This window comes from Pseudophryne corroboree, chromosome 9 (assembly GCF_028390025.1).
Source record: "Pseudophryne corroboree isolate aPseCor3 chromosome 9, aPseCor3.hap2, whole genome shotgun sequence".
In the NCBI taxonomy this organism is placed as follows: domain Eukaryota; kingdom Metazoa; phylum Chordata; class Amphibia; order Anura; family Myobatrachidae; genus Pseudophryne; species Pseudophryne corroboree.
Genome location: NC_086452.1, coordinates 161,557,988 through 161,573,425, shown reverse-complemented (window position 1 = coordinate 161,573,425; position 15,438 = coordinate 161,557,988). Strand labels below are relative to the sequence as shown.

At 46.9% G+C, this 15,438-nt stretch overlaps 1 protein-coding gene across 9 annotated transcripts in view; it reads right to left on the bottom strand.

Moving 5' to 3' along the window:
• The window catches only part of HFM1 (helicase for meiosis 1), a 984,377-nt gene that overhangs the window by 861,819 nt on the left and 107,120 nt on the right, over positions 1 to 15,438 (bottom strand). For 8 of the 9 annotated variants that reach the window (XM_063939911.1, XM_063939912.1, XM_063939910.1 and 5 more), the window contains one exon: positions 6,920 to 7,044. The gene's annotated coding sequence lies outside the window, so the exon portion shown is untranslated. Of the gene's footprint in view, positions 1 to 6,919; positions 7,045 to 7,527; positions 7,625 to 15,438 lie in introns of those variants that run through there. The other variant, XM_063939914.1, reaches the window with a different exon arrangement.

The following is a 15,438-nucleotide window of genomic DNA, read 5'->3' as shown; positions in this document are numbered from 1 at the left end:
CAATATAAACAACGAGTCAGATTTTCTGACTCCAGCTGTCCTTGAAATATATATTTTTAATGCTCTGACAACGTCCAGTAACTTGGAGTCCTCCAAGTCGCTAGTAGCCGCAGGCACCACAATAGGCTGGTTCAAGTGAAAAGCCGAAACCACCTTAGGGAGAAAATGAGGACGTGTCCGCAGTTCTGCCCTGTCCGAATGGAAAATCAGATATGGGCTTTTGTATGATAAAGCCGCCAACTCTGAAACTCTCCTGGCTTAAGCCAGGGCCAATAGCATGGTTACCTTCCATGTAAGGTATTTTAAATCTACCGATTTTAGAGGCTCAAACCAATGAGATTTGAGAAAATTCAAAACTACGTTCAAATCCCACGGTGCCACTGGAGGCACTATTGGGGGTTGTATATGTAGTACACCTTTGACAAAAGTTTGTACTTCAGGCACTGATGCCAATTCCTTCTGGAAGAAGATTGATAAGGCCGAAATTAGAACTTTAATGGACCCCAATTTTAGGCCCATAGACAATACTGCGTGCAGGAAATGTAAGAATCGACCCAATTGAAATTCTTCCGTTGGAGCCTTCTTGGCCTCACACCACGCAACATATTTCCGCCAAATGCGGTGATAATGTTGTACAGTCACTTCCTTTCTAGCCTTAATCAAGGTAGGAATAACTTCCTCTGGAATGCCCTTTTCTTTTAGAATCCGGCGTTCAACCGCCATGCCGTCAAACGCAGACGCGGTAAGTCTTGGAACATACAAGGTCCCTGCTGAAGCAGATCCCTTCTTAGAGGTAGAGGCCACGGATCCTCCGTGAGCATCTCTTGAAGTTCCGGATACCAAGTTCTTCTTGGCCAGTCCGGAGCCACCAGTATTGTTCTTACTCCTCTTTTCCGTATAATTCTCAGTACCTTTGGTATGAGAGGCAGAGGAGGGAACACATACACTGACTGGTACACCCACGGTGTTACCAGAGCGTCCACAGCTATTGCCTGAGGGTCTCTTGACCTGGCGCAATATCTGTCCAATTTTTTGTTGAGGCGAGACGCCATCATGTCCACCTTTGGTTTTTCCCAACGGTTCACAATCATGTGGAAGACTTCTGGATGAAGTCCCCACTCTCCCGGGTGAAGGTCGTGTCTGCTGAGGAAGTCTGCTTCCCAGTTGTCCACTCCCGGGATGAACACTGCTGACAGTGCTATGACATGATTCTCCGCCCAGCGCAGAATCCTTGCAGCTTCTGTCATTGCTCTTCTGCTTCTCGTGCCGCCTTGTCGGTTTACGTGGGCGACTGCCGTGATGTTGTCCGACTGGATCAACACCGGCTGACCCTGAAGCAGCGATTTTGCCAGGCTTAGAGCATTGTAGATCGCTCTTAGCTCCAGTATATTTATGTGAAGGGACGTCTCCAGGTTTGACCACACGCCCTGGAAGTTTCTTCCCTGTGTGACTGCTCCCCAGCCTCGTAGGCTGGCATCCGTAGTCACCAGGACCCAGTCCTGTATGCCGAATCTGCGGCCCTCTAACAGATGGGCACTCTGCAACCACCACAGGAGAGACAACCTTGTTCTTGGTGACAGTGTTATCCGCTGATGCATGTGCAGATGCGATCCGGACCATTTGTCCAGCAGATCCCACTGAAATGTCCGTGCATGGAATCTGCCGAATGGAATCGCTTCGTAAGAAGCCACCATCTTTCCCAGGACTCTTGTGCATTGATGTACTGACACAGTTCCTGGTTTTAGGAGGTTCCTGACAAGTTCGGATAACTCCCTTGCTTTCTCCTCCGGGAGAAACACCTTTTTCTGAACCGTGTCCAGAATCATTCCCAGGAACAGCAGACGAGTTGTCGGGGTCAATTGAGATTTTGGAAGATTCAGAATCCACCCGTGTTGCTGAAGCACTACCTGGGTTAGTGCTACACCGACTTCCAGCTGTTCTCTGGACTTTGCCCTTATCAGGAGATCGTCCAAGTAAGGGATAATTAATACGCCTTTTCTTCGTAGAAGAACCATCATTTCGGTCATTACCTTGGTAAAGACCCGAGGGGCCGTGGACAAACCAAACGGCAGCGTTTGAAACTGATAATGACAGTCTTGTATCATGAACCTGAGATACCCTTGGTGTGAGGGGTAAATTGGGACATGCAGATAAGCATCTTTTATGTCCAGGGACACCATGAAGTCCCCTTCTTCCAGATTCGCTATCACTGCTCTGAGTGACTCCATCTTGAACTTGAATTTCTGTATGTACAGGTTCAAGGATTTCAGGTTTAGAATAGGTCTTACCGAACCGTCCGGCTTCGGTACCACAAATAGTGTGGAATAATACCCCTTTCCCTGTTGTAGGAGGGGTACCTTGACTATCACCTGCTGAGAATACAGCTTGTGAATGGCTTCCAAAACCGACGTCCTTTCTGAGGGAGACGTTGGTAAAGCAGACTTTAGGAACCGGCGAGGGGGAGACCTTTCGAACTCCAACATGTAACCCTGAGATATTATCTGCAGGATCCACGGGTCCACTTGTGAGCGAGCCCACTGATTGCTGAAAATCTTGAGTCGACCCCCCACCGCTCCTGAGTCCGCTTGTAAAGCCCCAGCGTCATGCTGATGGCTTTGTAGAACCCGGGGCGGGCTTCTGGTCCTGGGCAGGGGCTGCTTGCTGCCCTCTCTTACCTTTTCCTCTGCCTCGCGGCAGATAAGACTGTCCTTTTGGTCGCTTGTTTTTATAAGAGCGAAAGGACTGCGGCTGAAAAGACGGTGTCTTTTTCTGTTGGGAGGGGGTCTGAGGTAAAAAAGTGGATTTGCCGGCAGTTGCCGTGGCCACCAGGTCCGAAAGACCGACCCCAAATAATTCCTCTCCTTTATATGGCAATACTTCCATATGCCTTTTGGAATCCGCATCACCTGACCACTGTCGCGTCCATAAACTTCTTCTGGCAGATATGGACATCGCGCTTACTCTTGATGCTAGAGTACAAATATCCCTCTGAGCATCTCGCATATAAAGAAAAGCATCCTTTAATTGCTCTAGAGTCAATAAAATACTGTCCCTATCCAGGGTATCAATATTTTCAGTCAGAGAATCCAACCACACTACCCCAGCACTGCACATCCAGGCTGAGGCTATTGCCGGTCGCAGTATAACACCAGTATGTGTGTATATACTCTTCAGTGTAGTTTCCAGCCTCCTATCTGCTGGATCCTTGAGGGCGGCCGTATCAGGAGACGGCAACGCCACTTGCTTTGATAAACGTGTGAGCGCCTTATCCACCCTAGGGGGTGTTTCCCAGCGCGCCCTAACCTCTGGTGGGAAAGGGTATAATGCCAATAACTTCTTGGAAATTAGCAGTTTTCTATCTGGGTTAACCCACGCTTCGTCACACACGTCATTCAATTCCTCTGATTCTGGAAAAGCTACAGGTAGTTTTTTCACCCCCCACATAATACCCCTTTTTGAGGTACCAGCAGTATCAGAGATCTGCAAAGCCTCCTTCATTGCCGTGATCATATAACGTGTGGCCCTATTGGAAAATACGTTTGTTTCTTCACCGTCGACACTAGATTCATCTGTGTCGGTACCCGTGTCGACTGACTGAGGTAAGGGACGTTTTACAGCCCCTGACGGTGTCTGAGACGCCTGAGCCGGTACTAACTGGTTTTCCGGCCGTATCATTTCGTCAACTGACTTTTGTAATGTGCTAACATTATCACGTAATTCCATAACTAAAGCCATCCATTCCGGTGTCGACTCCCTAGGGGGTGACATCACCATTACCGGCAATTGCTCTGCCTCCACACCAACATCGTCCTCATACATGTCGACACACACGTACCGACACACAGCAGCCACACAGGGAATGCTCTAATCGAAGACAGGACCCTCTTAGCCCTTTGGGGAGACAGAGGGAGAGTTTGCCAGCACACACCAAAAACGCTATAAATGTATATAAACAACCCTAGAAGGTGTTGTTTTTGATATAAGCGCTTTTAATATATCAATATCGCCAAATTATGCCCCCCTTCTCTTTGTTACCCTGTTTCTGTAGTGCAGTGCAGGGGAGAGTCCTGGGAGCCTTCCTCACCAGCGGAGCTGAGCAGGAAAATGGCGCTGAGTGCTGAGGAGAATAAGCTCCGCCCCTTTTTCGGCAGGCTTTTCTCCCGGGTTTTAAGAAAACTGGCCTGGGTTAAATACATACATATAGCCTTAATGGCTATATGTGATGTATTTATTTTGCCACTAAAGGTATTTAATATTGCTGCCCAGGGCGCCCCCAGCAGCGCCCTGCACCCTCCGTGACTGAATCAGTGAGACGTGTAGCAACAATGGCGCACAGCTGCAGTGCTGTGCGCTACCTTCATGAAGACTGAGGAGTCTTCTGCCGCCTGCTTTCCGGACCTCCGTCTTCAGCGTCTGTAAGGGGGATCGGCGGCGCGGCTCCGGGACGAACCCCAGGAGGACCTGTGTTCCGACTCCCTCTGGAGCTAAGTGTCCAGTAGCCTAAGACTCCAATCCATCCTGCACGCAGGTGAGTTGGAAATCTCTCCCCTAAGTCCCTCGATGCAGTGATCCTGTTGCCAGCAGGATTCACTGAGATTTAAACCTAAAAAAAACTTTTTCTAAGCAGCTCTTTAGGAGAGCCACCTAGATTGCACCCTTCTCGGACGGGCACAAAAACCTAACTGAGGCTTGGAGGAGGGTCATAGGGGGAGGAGCCAGTACGCACCATGTGATCCTAAAAGCTTTATTTAGATGTGCCCTGTCTCCTGCGGAGCCCGCTATTCCCCATGGTCCTGACGGAGTCCCAGCATCCACTAGGACGTTAGAGAAACTACAGGTAGTTTTTTCAGACCCCACATAATACCCCTTTTTGTGGTACTTGCAGTATCAGAGATATGCAAAGCCTCCTTCATTGCCGTGATCATATAACGTGTGGCCCTACTGGAAAATACGTTTGTTTCTTCACCGTCGACACTAGATTCGTGTCCGTGTCTGGGTCTGTGTCGACCGACTGAGGTAAAGGGCGTTTTACAGCCCCTGACGGTGTCTGAGACGCCTGGACAGGTACTAACTGGTTTGCCGGCCGTCTCATGTCGTCAACTGATTTTTGTAACGTGCTGACATTATCACGTAATTCCATAAACAAAGCCATCCATTCCGGTGTCGACTCCCTAGGGGGTGACATCACCATTACCGGCAATTGCTCCGCCTCCACACCAACATCGTCCTCATACATGTCGACACACACGTACCGACACACAGCAGACACACAGGGAATGCTCTTATCGAAGACAGGACCCCACTAGCCCTTTGGGGAGACAGAGGGAGAGTTTGCCAGCACACACCCAAGCGCTATAAATATATAGGAACAACCCTACAGAAGTGTTGTTTCCTTTATAGCAGCTTAATATATCAATATCGCCAAAAAAGTGCCCCCCCTCTCTGTTTTTTTTACCCTGTTTCTGTAGTGCAGTGCAGGGGAGAGTCCTGGGAGCCTTCCTCGCAGCGGAGCTGTGCAGGAAAATGGCGCTGTGTGCTGAGGAGATAGGCCCCGCCCCCTATTTCGGCGGGCTCTTCTCCCGGTGTTTGTGAGACCTGGCAGGGGTTAAATACATCCATATAGCCCCAGGGGCTATATGTGATGTATTTTTAGCCAGAACAAGGTATTATCATTGCTGCCCAGGGCGCCCCCCCCCCCCCAGCGCCCTGCACCCTCAGTGACCGCTGGTGTGAAGTGTGCTGACAACAATGGCGCACAGCTGCAGTGCTGTGCGCTACCTCATGAAGACTGAAAAGTCTTCTGCCGCCGGTTTCTGGACCTCTTCACTTTTCGGCATCTGCAAGGGGGTCGGCGGCGCGGCTCCGGGACCGGACTCCATGGCTGGGCCTGTGTTCGATCCCTCTGGAGCTAATGGTGTCCAGTAGCCTAAGAAGCCAATCCATCCTGCACGCAGGTGAGTTCACTTCTTCTCCCCTAAGTCCCTCGTTGCAGTGAGCCTGTTGCCAGCAGGACTCACTGAAAATAAAAAACCTAATAACTTTTTCTAAGCAGCTCTTTAGGAGAGCCACCTAGATTGCACCCTGCTCGGACGGGCACAAAAACCTAACTGAGGCTTGGAGGAGGGTCATAGGGGGAGGAGCCAGTGCACACCACCTAGTCCTAAAGCTTTTATTTTTGTGCCCTGTCTCCTGCGGAGCCGCTAATCCCCATGGTCCTGACGGAGTCCCAGCATCCACTAGGACGTCAGAGAAATGTATTTTCATAAATGACAAGTCCTACAATTTAGAGGTGTATAGGTTTGAGGTTAGCAGAGAGAAGCTTAATAGTCTCATTTAATCTATTTAACTTTCTCTGAGGAGAGGTATGGGTATTAATTTGCTCTAGAGTCACAATATAGTAAGGAAGAAAGCAAATACTATGAGGTTGGGGGGGGGGGTGGGTGTTATGTTCTAAATGATCAGTCCAAGATATTCAGGTTCTCATAAAGCTAATGGGGGTGTTATGCAAAGTAGCTGTGATGTGTTGCTTGTGATAAATTGGCCAAATACTATTACTAGTCAACGGTAGCAGGGTTGGGTCTATTGCTTTCCTACTGTAAGCGATTTAGAGCTTGGTTGCATTTTTAAACTATGCATTATGACAACGAGTGTGTGGGATGGGTGTGGGCAATATAGAGTGGGGAGTCAGGCATCAAGATATTTTTATGGACTTGATAACATCTAGTTTGTCTAATATTTAGAATACCCTTTGAGTAAACCATTAAATCGGAGTACCATATAAAGGTATTGTGACACATGTCTATTTTATTAAAATGCTTGTACATATGTGTAACAGCTAAAGGATGTAAATAAATAAGTCTAGTGTGACTGATGACCCAAAAATAATATAATAAAATGTCTTTATTTAAAAAAACCTTACCTTTAAATATTGCAAGCTATACGCTGTAAATTGTACTTTGCTGGTCAGAATGTGGTCCTTTACAGCCTTATCTTCAGATGGTTTTGGTATGTGACTTTAACTAACAAATGGTGTTATTCAAACCACTGTAAAAAGTATGAGACAAAAAAAATGAACATCAATATGTTTTATCATGCTAATAGAAAATAGTAAACAGACATTGTAACTAAGGGTGTGTACACACGGTGAGATATTTTATTTTAATTTTGACTATATAGTCAAAATCGCAAGAAAAGTTAGGGCAGATCGCAAGGTGAAAGTCACCTTGCGGTCCCGATTCGATCCTGATGCGTGGTCCCGCCAGGTCGGCATCGCAAGAAAAGATAAACTGTGCAGGCAAGTCAATCCTTGCTAGATCGGTGTACTATCTAGTTCATCTCACATGTCAATGACATCTCACATAAGCCAAAATCTCACATAAGCCATATCTCAAGAAAAGTTAGTCAAAATCTGTGCTATCTGGGCTACAGGGAGTTCAAGAGAAATCGCAAGTGAAAATCGGGCATAGCAAGGATCTCACCGTGTCTACACACCTGTTACTTTTATTTGTAACATATAATCATACTTACCAACTTTTGAAAAAGCATTTCTGGGAGATTGTGAAAGTAACACCTATCAGTGCGGACATGTACTGCTACATCTGAGAGGCCTGTCATGAAAATGACTTACATCTAAATGTAAATGAGCCCCAAAGTTAGTAAGATGCACTGGTTGAAGAAAAGACAGATATTTTGCAGGATTTTTTTGTGTATTGTGTTTTACAAGAGGTTCCATATACTGTAAGTGGCCACAAGAAACCTTTACAATGCATGTAGCAATGGGGATCATTGGGGCAGATGTATTAACCTGGAGAAGGCATAAGGAAGTGATAAACCAGTGATAAGTGCAAGGTGATACACGCACCATCCAATCAGCTCCAATATGTAAATTAACAGTTAGGAGCTGATTGGCTGGTGCGTGCATCACCTTGCATTTATCACTGGTTTATCACTTCCTTATGCCATCTCCAGTTTAATACATCTGCCCCAGAGTGCCTTATAACCAATACAGGGAAATGGCACTGATGATCCCATTTGAATGTATGTATTTCTGATTTCTCTTTTTTTCAGGGAGATTGAGGGACTATTCAGGGAGTGAGGGAGATTGCTACTATTTCAGGGAGTCTCCTGCAGAATGAGGGAGGGTAGGCAACTATGCATATAATACAATTTGAGGATGTATGCTATAATCCAAATGGTATGTGGGTGGGTGGGTGGTTGTGTGTGTGTGTGGGGAGAGGAGGATAATTGAGCAGTTTTATTTGCCTACACTATCATGAGAGAACAGTTAGCAATGAATCCTGGGCAAACATCTAATAAAATACTGTCACTGAATTATTTATTTGAATATTTATAATAGTTTTCAAAAATTAAAATGTGCTTAAGTAGAGAAGCATTTTATTTTGTAATAAGGAAAGAAAAATACTGTAAAGCTCTGAAACCTGCATTGATCATATAATAATATTAATACTGCATTATTAGTACATTATAGCTGTGATCTACAGTTACTTCAAGGACTTTTGTAACATCACTGATTGCTATGAAGTTGGATTCAGAAGGTATTGCTTAAAACATCACCGCACAGTCTATGCTTGCCCTTAAAACAAAATTCTAAACCCAGACCTTCTGGTGTAAATGATCTGTCACTCTGCTCTTAACTATTCATGCTTGGGGACTGGCATGTAATCTTTTGAAGCCACAAAAATTAAAAGCATATGGTAGATCAGGTGTTGGACTTGGGGGAAATCAAAAATTAAACTGTCTTGGAGCTGTTAAGGGTCTGTGTACTGTATATTTAATGTGTTGTTGTATATTTAATGTGTTTTTGGTGTGCGAGTCAGAGGAGGCCAGAAAAAGCTAAGGAGCAATTGCCTGAAAAAATATTTCTATTAGCAGTGTCACTTTAAATTTAAAAGCCTGTTTATTTTAAAACAGATGTTCCAGACAAAGTAAAATTGCCAAAGGCAAGTCGATTTGGAGTAGGCAATTTCTACAAGTGCCGACAGAAAAAAGACAAAATGAAAAACCTGCTTAAATTCTGTCTCACACTTGACTGTGCTAGCTAGGGCACTGCTTCTTCTTTCATTTCTTAGATGTAAAATAACTTCAAATATATGGAATATATTTGTTTGATCCATAACAAACTGTAAATCAACTGCCTTCTTATGTGAGAACATTTTCCAGAAGGTAAAATTAAATGTAATAATTACATTACATGCAAATTTAGTACTCCTACTTCCAGTTATATGAAGCTGATGGAGGTGAATCCATGTGACTCCCATAACATCTGACTGTTGCAGTGTAAAACATGGAAGTTGAAGTCTCAATACTTCCAAACAGTGTCGGACTGCAGCATGAAGGGCCCACCGGGGGTGTGCAGTGGTAGGGGCCCATGATTAGAGGTGTGGCCAGCGTCCAAAAGGGGTGTGGCCTGCCACCGCAGAGGTTTGGCTAACCATTATAGAGTACCTGGTCTGGACTCCTTGATAATTTATATAGTAATTAATGCTAGCGCATTTGTGATAATGTGCCAGATTAATGACAGCAATGTACTGTAGAAAATATATCATAATCATGTGCAGTATAAGGTAACATGTATAATATATAATTCATGTGCACAGTCTTGAACCTGACCCCTAGAGGAGGAGGGCCCCTCAGGCAGTGGGGCCTACTGGTGGTTTCCCCTGTACCCCAGTGGGCCAGTCCGATCCTGCTTCCAAACCAGAACATAAGGGCAATAGAGCAATTTTCAAAAGAAAACTATGAATACAATGTACATTCTTTTGCAAACAATAATAAACCTATTAAGTGCTTTTTTCATACAAATCCGATGTTTGGTGATCTGCTTGGAGTCCCCCCAGCCACAGCGTATTTGACATGCTGCAGCTTTTGGGGTGCAGAGAAATGTAGGAATGTCAGGCACATGGTCTGTGTCACTGTGCGCAGACTTCCTGAACCGGATCCGTTGGCCAATCTGAGTAATACCCATTTCAGACTGCCTGAGGCGGGTCGCACATAGGAGCCTGAAACGGAGGCTCCCAGCATGCGACCCGCCTCATGCTCCTCGCTGCCGCTGACTGCAACCCGTATTGCCGGGTTGGTGACGTCAGCGGTGACGCGGCGGGGGAGGGGGGGCGCTTGGAGATCACATGATCTCCAAGCGCCACCCAAATGGGAAACGGGTCACATTGATCCGGCTCCCGTTCACAAAGCACAGTGAGCCGGGTTGAAGACGTGTTCAACCCTGCTTATGACCAGGGTTGAAATACCGGGTTACTCGACACGTAATTTCAACCCTTGCACCTTTCAGACCCCACATGAACACGGGTTATGCGCGTTCATGTGCAAGTAACCCGTGTTCAGAGGTGGCGGTCTGAAAGGGGTATAAGCTTCAGCTTATGCAGGCTGAGGGCTGTTACCATCGCAGGTTGCGACCGATGCGGTTGTGATCCAATTATGCATCCAACTCCTAAAGACACCTCCAGCGGCATTTGCATTTTATTTGTATGGTGTTGAACAGTCGCTTTCTTGCGGCTGTACAATACCTTACAACTCAAAATCAGACCCTCAGTCCTTCTGCCCTTACTATCCAGTTGTTATGATTCCAGCACTCTGGTCTGAGGAGATCTTATTGCAAGGACCGGAGCACTGGAACGTAATGCTGGGAAAGGGGAATGGAAAGGGAATAGCCCCTGGCGCCCTATCTCCGTTGTCTCGCCCGTGCTGTCAGTACACTCTTGCGAGACTATGGTTGCTTGAGCCCATGGCAGCCGCGTTTGAAGGGCGGATTACGTCTGCCCAACTTCGATGCCCCCTCAGGTCTTAATGAGAGACAAAGAGTGTACCGAGACAGGGTGATAACAAGGGGCCCTCTTACTGAAACAACCAAAAGCCAGGGGCTACTAACTAGCCTAAAACTAAATGTATGTGCGGTTCGCCGCCAAAGGAAAAGAACAACAAAGGAAATGCTGACCACACGCCCACACAATACTTTTGTGTACCGGCGGTGACAGCATAAGCAGAACCCTCTGCAAAACACCAGTGACAGAAATAATAATGGAATACAGCGGCCTAGGCCGACGGACGCGGCAGAGCCGCTACTCACGGAACTGGTACGAATACTGGCAGACGGACAGGAACTCCCAATGCTGCTGACACAGACTCTAAGAACTGGAGGACAGGCAGAATCCCAAACGAAAGACCGGTGGACACCAAGAAGCCAGAAACTTGACCAGGCACAGGCAAAGGCACTGGACCTCAGGACAGGAACGCCTCACGGCAGGACACGGGATCAGACATAGGAATCGACACAGGGACTGACACAGGAATCGACACAGGAAGCTCAGGAACTAGCAGGAACCAAGCTCAGAACTCAAGCAGACCGGATACCCAGAAATATCACCAGCATCTGTGAATTGCAGTCAGCCAGCATATAACAGAGAGGCCTAATAAATAATCTCATGCAGCTGCCCTGTTGCATGACTCCAAACTGACAAGATGCAATTAGCAGCCAGGTGAGGCTGAACACATGGGAACAAACTGCAATTACACAGACTCACCAGCGGCAGCAGACAAGAGTATTCTAAAACAGAGCAACAGGAAATCCTGGCATGCAAGACAACTTTATAAACATAAAATAGGAATGAACCACTACCTGTGGTTCATAACAGTATCCCCTCCTTAAGGGTGAGCTCCGAGCACCCCATGACACCCACGGGGAACATGAACAGAAGTATAACATAAAATACATAACCAAAATGCAAAAATGGAAATGAGCCACAGCAGTGGCTCATAACACCAGTGGGATGCTAAGCTGCAATATACCATCCACTATTTCTGTAAGTTAGGTTGCAGAGCAAGCAGTGCTTTTTGTGAACCAACTCTGAGATTGCTATGCAGAGAGCAGTTGGCCACCAGAACAGTAATTAACTGACTGTAGTCACTACAGTATATCATCATATCAAGGGGTCTATGTGTACTAAGCCTTGGCGAGAGATAAAGTGTATGAAGATAGATTGTAAGCTTGCGAGCAGGGCCTTCCTACCTCTATGACTGTTTGTTATTACCCAGTTTTGTTTTATCATTGTGTCCAATTGTAAAGTGCAACGGAATTTGCTGCAGTATATAAGAAACTGTTAATTAATAAATAAATAATCAGCCAATCAGCTCCTAAATGCCATTTTACAGGCTGTATAATATATGTGTGTGTGTACCGTACAGCGTGTATGTGTGTCAGGTGTTGCGTGTTTGTGTGTATGGAGTGCTATGTGTATATGTGTGTTTGTGTGTGTGCATGTGTCAGGCCACTGTGCTGCGTGTGTATATGTGCATGTGTGTGTGTCAGGCCACTGTGCTTCGTGTGCATATGTGTGTGTGTGTGTCAGGCCACTGTACTGCATATGTGTGTATGGGATACACTCAGGATCCAGCCTGCCGGGATCCCGGCAGTCAGATTACCGACACCGGAAACCCGACACTATTCGGAATGCAGACATGGCATCCTGAATAGGTAGACATCCCTGTGTGTCGGAATCCTTACAGCCGGGATGCCGAACGTCCTGACACCGTGCCGCTGAAGCGGTAAGTTGCGTGTGTGTGTAGGGGGGAGGTTAAGTTTAGGCTGTGGGGAGGGGGGTTAGGGTTAGCCCCCCCCCCCCGAGGGTTAGGCTGCGGCCCAGGAGGGTTAGGTTTAGGCAGCGGGGATCAGAGGTTAGGTTTAGGCACTTATGGGGAAAAGGTTAGGGTTAGGCACTAAGGGGGAGGTTAGGAAGCGGGTGGGGAGGGTTAGGGGGGTAGGGGAGAGGGCATAGCACCCCTTACTCATCCGTCGGCTTCTTTGCATTCGTGATCCCGACATTGGAATTTTGAACATCGGGATCCCGACAGCCGGGATGCCAAACACCGCACCGCTGAAGGGGTAAGCTGCGTGTGGGGCGGGATGTTAGGTTTAGGCTGTGGGGAGGGGGGTTAGGCACCTCCCCTGAGGGTTAGGCTGCGGCCCAGTAGGGCTATGGTTAGGCAGCAGGGATGGGAGGTTAGGTTTAGGCACTTACAGGGGGAAGGTTAGGGTTAGGCACTAAGGCGGAGGTTAGGGTTGACAGCAGGCAGGGAGGGTTAGGGGGGGTAGGGGAGAGGATATAGCACCCTTTACTCACCCCTGTCGGCTTCTTGGCAATCCAGATCCCGACATCGGTATTTCGAACGTCAGGATCCCGGATGCTGGCTTTCCATACTGAACCCGTGTGTATGTGTGTGTGACAGGCCACTGTGCTGCAAGAGTATGTGTGTGTGTGTCAGGCCACTGTGCTGTGTGTGTATATGTGTGTGTGTCAGGCCACTGTACTGTGTGTGTAGATGTGTGTGTGTCAGGCCACTCTGCTGCGTGTGTATATGTGTGTGTGTCAGGGGATGCATGGGAGCAGGAAGTTCAAAAGTGCTTTGCGCTGTGTAATAGTTATCCTGCTGGTGTCACCACAGCTGATCAACCAGCAATGTATGTAAACTGTGGCAGCAAAGCAAGAAGACCCCCGGAAAGCAGCTCTGCAGATAGGCATAAGTGCATCCCCCCTCCAGAGTCCCCGGCGCCTGGTGTGGGACAGCAGTGAGCTGCAGCAGCAGTAGTCACAAGATTAATCGCCCGTCTCACTGACTATATAGGGGGAGATGTATTAAGCCTTAAAAAGTGATAAATTTCACAATGATAAAGTACCAGTCAATCAGCTCCTAGCTGCCACGTTGGAGGCTGGGTTTGGAAAATGACAGTAAGGAGCTAGTTGTTTACTACTTTATCTCCGCCCACTGTATCTCTCTCCATGGCTAAGTACATAGACCCCCAAGTGCTGTTTGTCTATTTTTGTAGAATTGACATGGGCAGATATAATGCCAAAGAACTTGTCAATGGTCCGGACAATACAAAAATTGAAGCTGCAAAGCATGTGTGAAATGACTATTTTTTTTTTAAATACTTTATTAGACAACTGCACATCAAAAATACAGCATAAAATGCAAACATTATAGAGGTCATTACATATAACAAACAATATTTAAAGAATCGGGAATAGTGAAGCAAGTTTTCGTTATCATATGGCATGGGTAAAAAAAATTAAATAAAATTAAAACAAAAAAGGCCACACATCTCATGCGAATTCAAAAGGTAATGAGCAACAAACATGTAGGAAGTATCTATATCCCTAAAAGGGGGGATGTCCCAAGGAGAGTGATTCAAGGTTATACCATGTAGAGAGCAGAGACGTGCAGTGAGCTAAATGGCTCAGGAGGTATTGGCTAGCACCAAAGCCAGATTTACACACAATATATGAGCCAAAGGGTACATCTGGGCATTATACACAGGTGCAGCAGTATAAACTCCTGGAAATTTGGTGAGTTTTGATAAGAGATGTGCGGAAAAGATAGAAAAGATACATCATTTTTATAGACAAAACTCTGGAGTAAAAAGTCTATGGCAGGTGAGGTAGTGCCTCACCTGCCATAGACTTTTTACTCCAGAGTTTTGACTATAATAATGATTAGAATAATACAAAGAAGATATTTCTAACATATTATTTGTATTTTTCATATACTTTATACAGTCAAAACTCCTGCTCAAACGATAGAATGACAGGAATGGCTCTGCCTCACCTGCCTCACTGGTAGAGAGGGCCATTACTTTTCTAAGGAACTCTTTCACAGGGCCAGGAAGAATGTGCACATATTGGGAGTGATTCCAAGTTGATCGTAACTGTGCTAAATTTAGCACACCTACGATCATCTTCCCAGACGTGGGAGGACGCCCAGCACAGGGCTAGTCCACCCCGCATGTCAGTCTGGCCCCCCCCCCCCCCGCACAGACACAAAAGCATCGTACAGCGGCGATGCTTTTGTACTTGAAGAGTAACTTCCGGCCAGCGCAGCTCCTACGGCTGGCCGGGAGTTACTCGTCGCTGTCCTGGGTCGCAGCGGCTGCGTGTGACATCACACAGCTGCCTTTGGAAGCCCTGCCTTTGGGTGAAACGTACGTCCAGCTACTAGATGGAGACGTGACGGAGCCGTCACTCTGGAATCCCCATGCAGAGAACACGGCTCCGGACACGGGCATACGAGAGACAGAGGCGAGACACACGCTAGCAGCTGCAGCGGTCACAGCATAGACATCACCTCTACCTACAGGTATCTTGGTGTTCACTCATGGAGGTGCGGCGGGTCTTGTTTCCCTGCAATGACCTTTCGGCTATCAGGGAGACTTTGACCCGCAGTCATCAACAGTAGCAAACACCGTTCTTCTTCCTTCATACCAGCGCCGGCCGTACAACTCTCTCACCTCCCATTCACTGTGGAGTTTTCCACACATGGAAAGGCAGCAGAAGTTGTTGGACACCCGGCGCCAGTCTCATCTTTTATACTCGAGTATCACACTGATTTTTGGGTGCATAAGATTAACCTCAT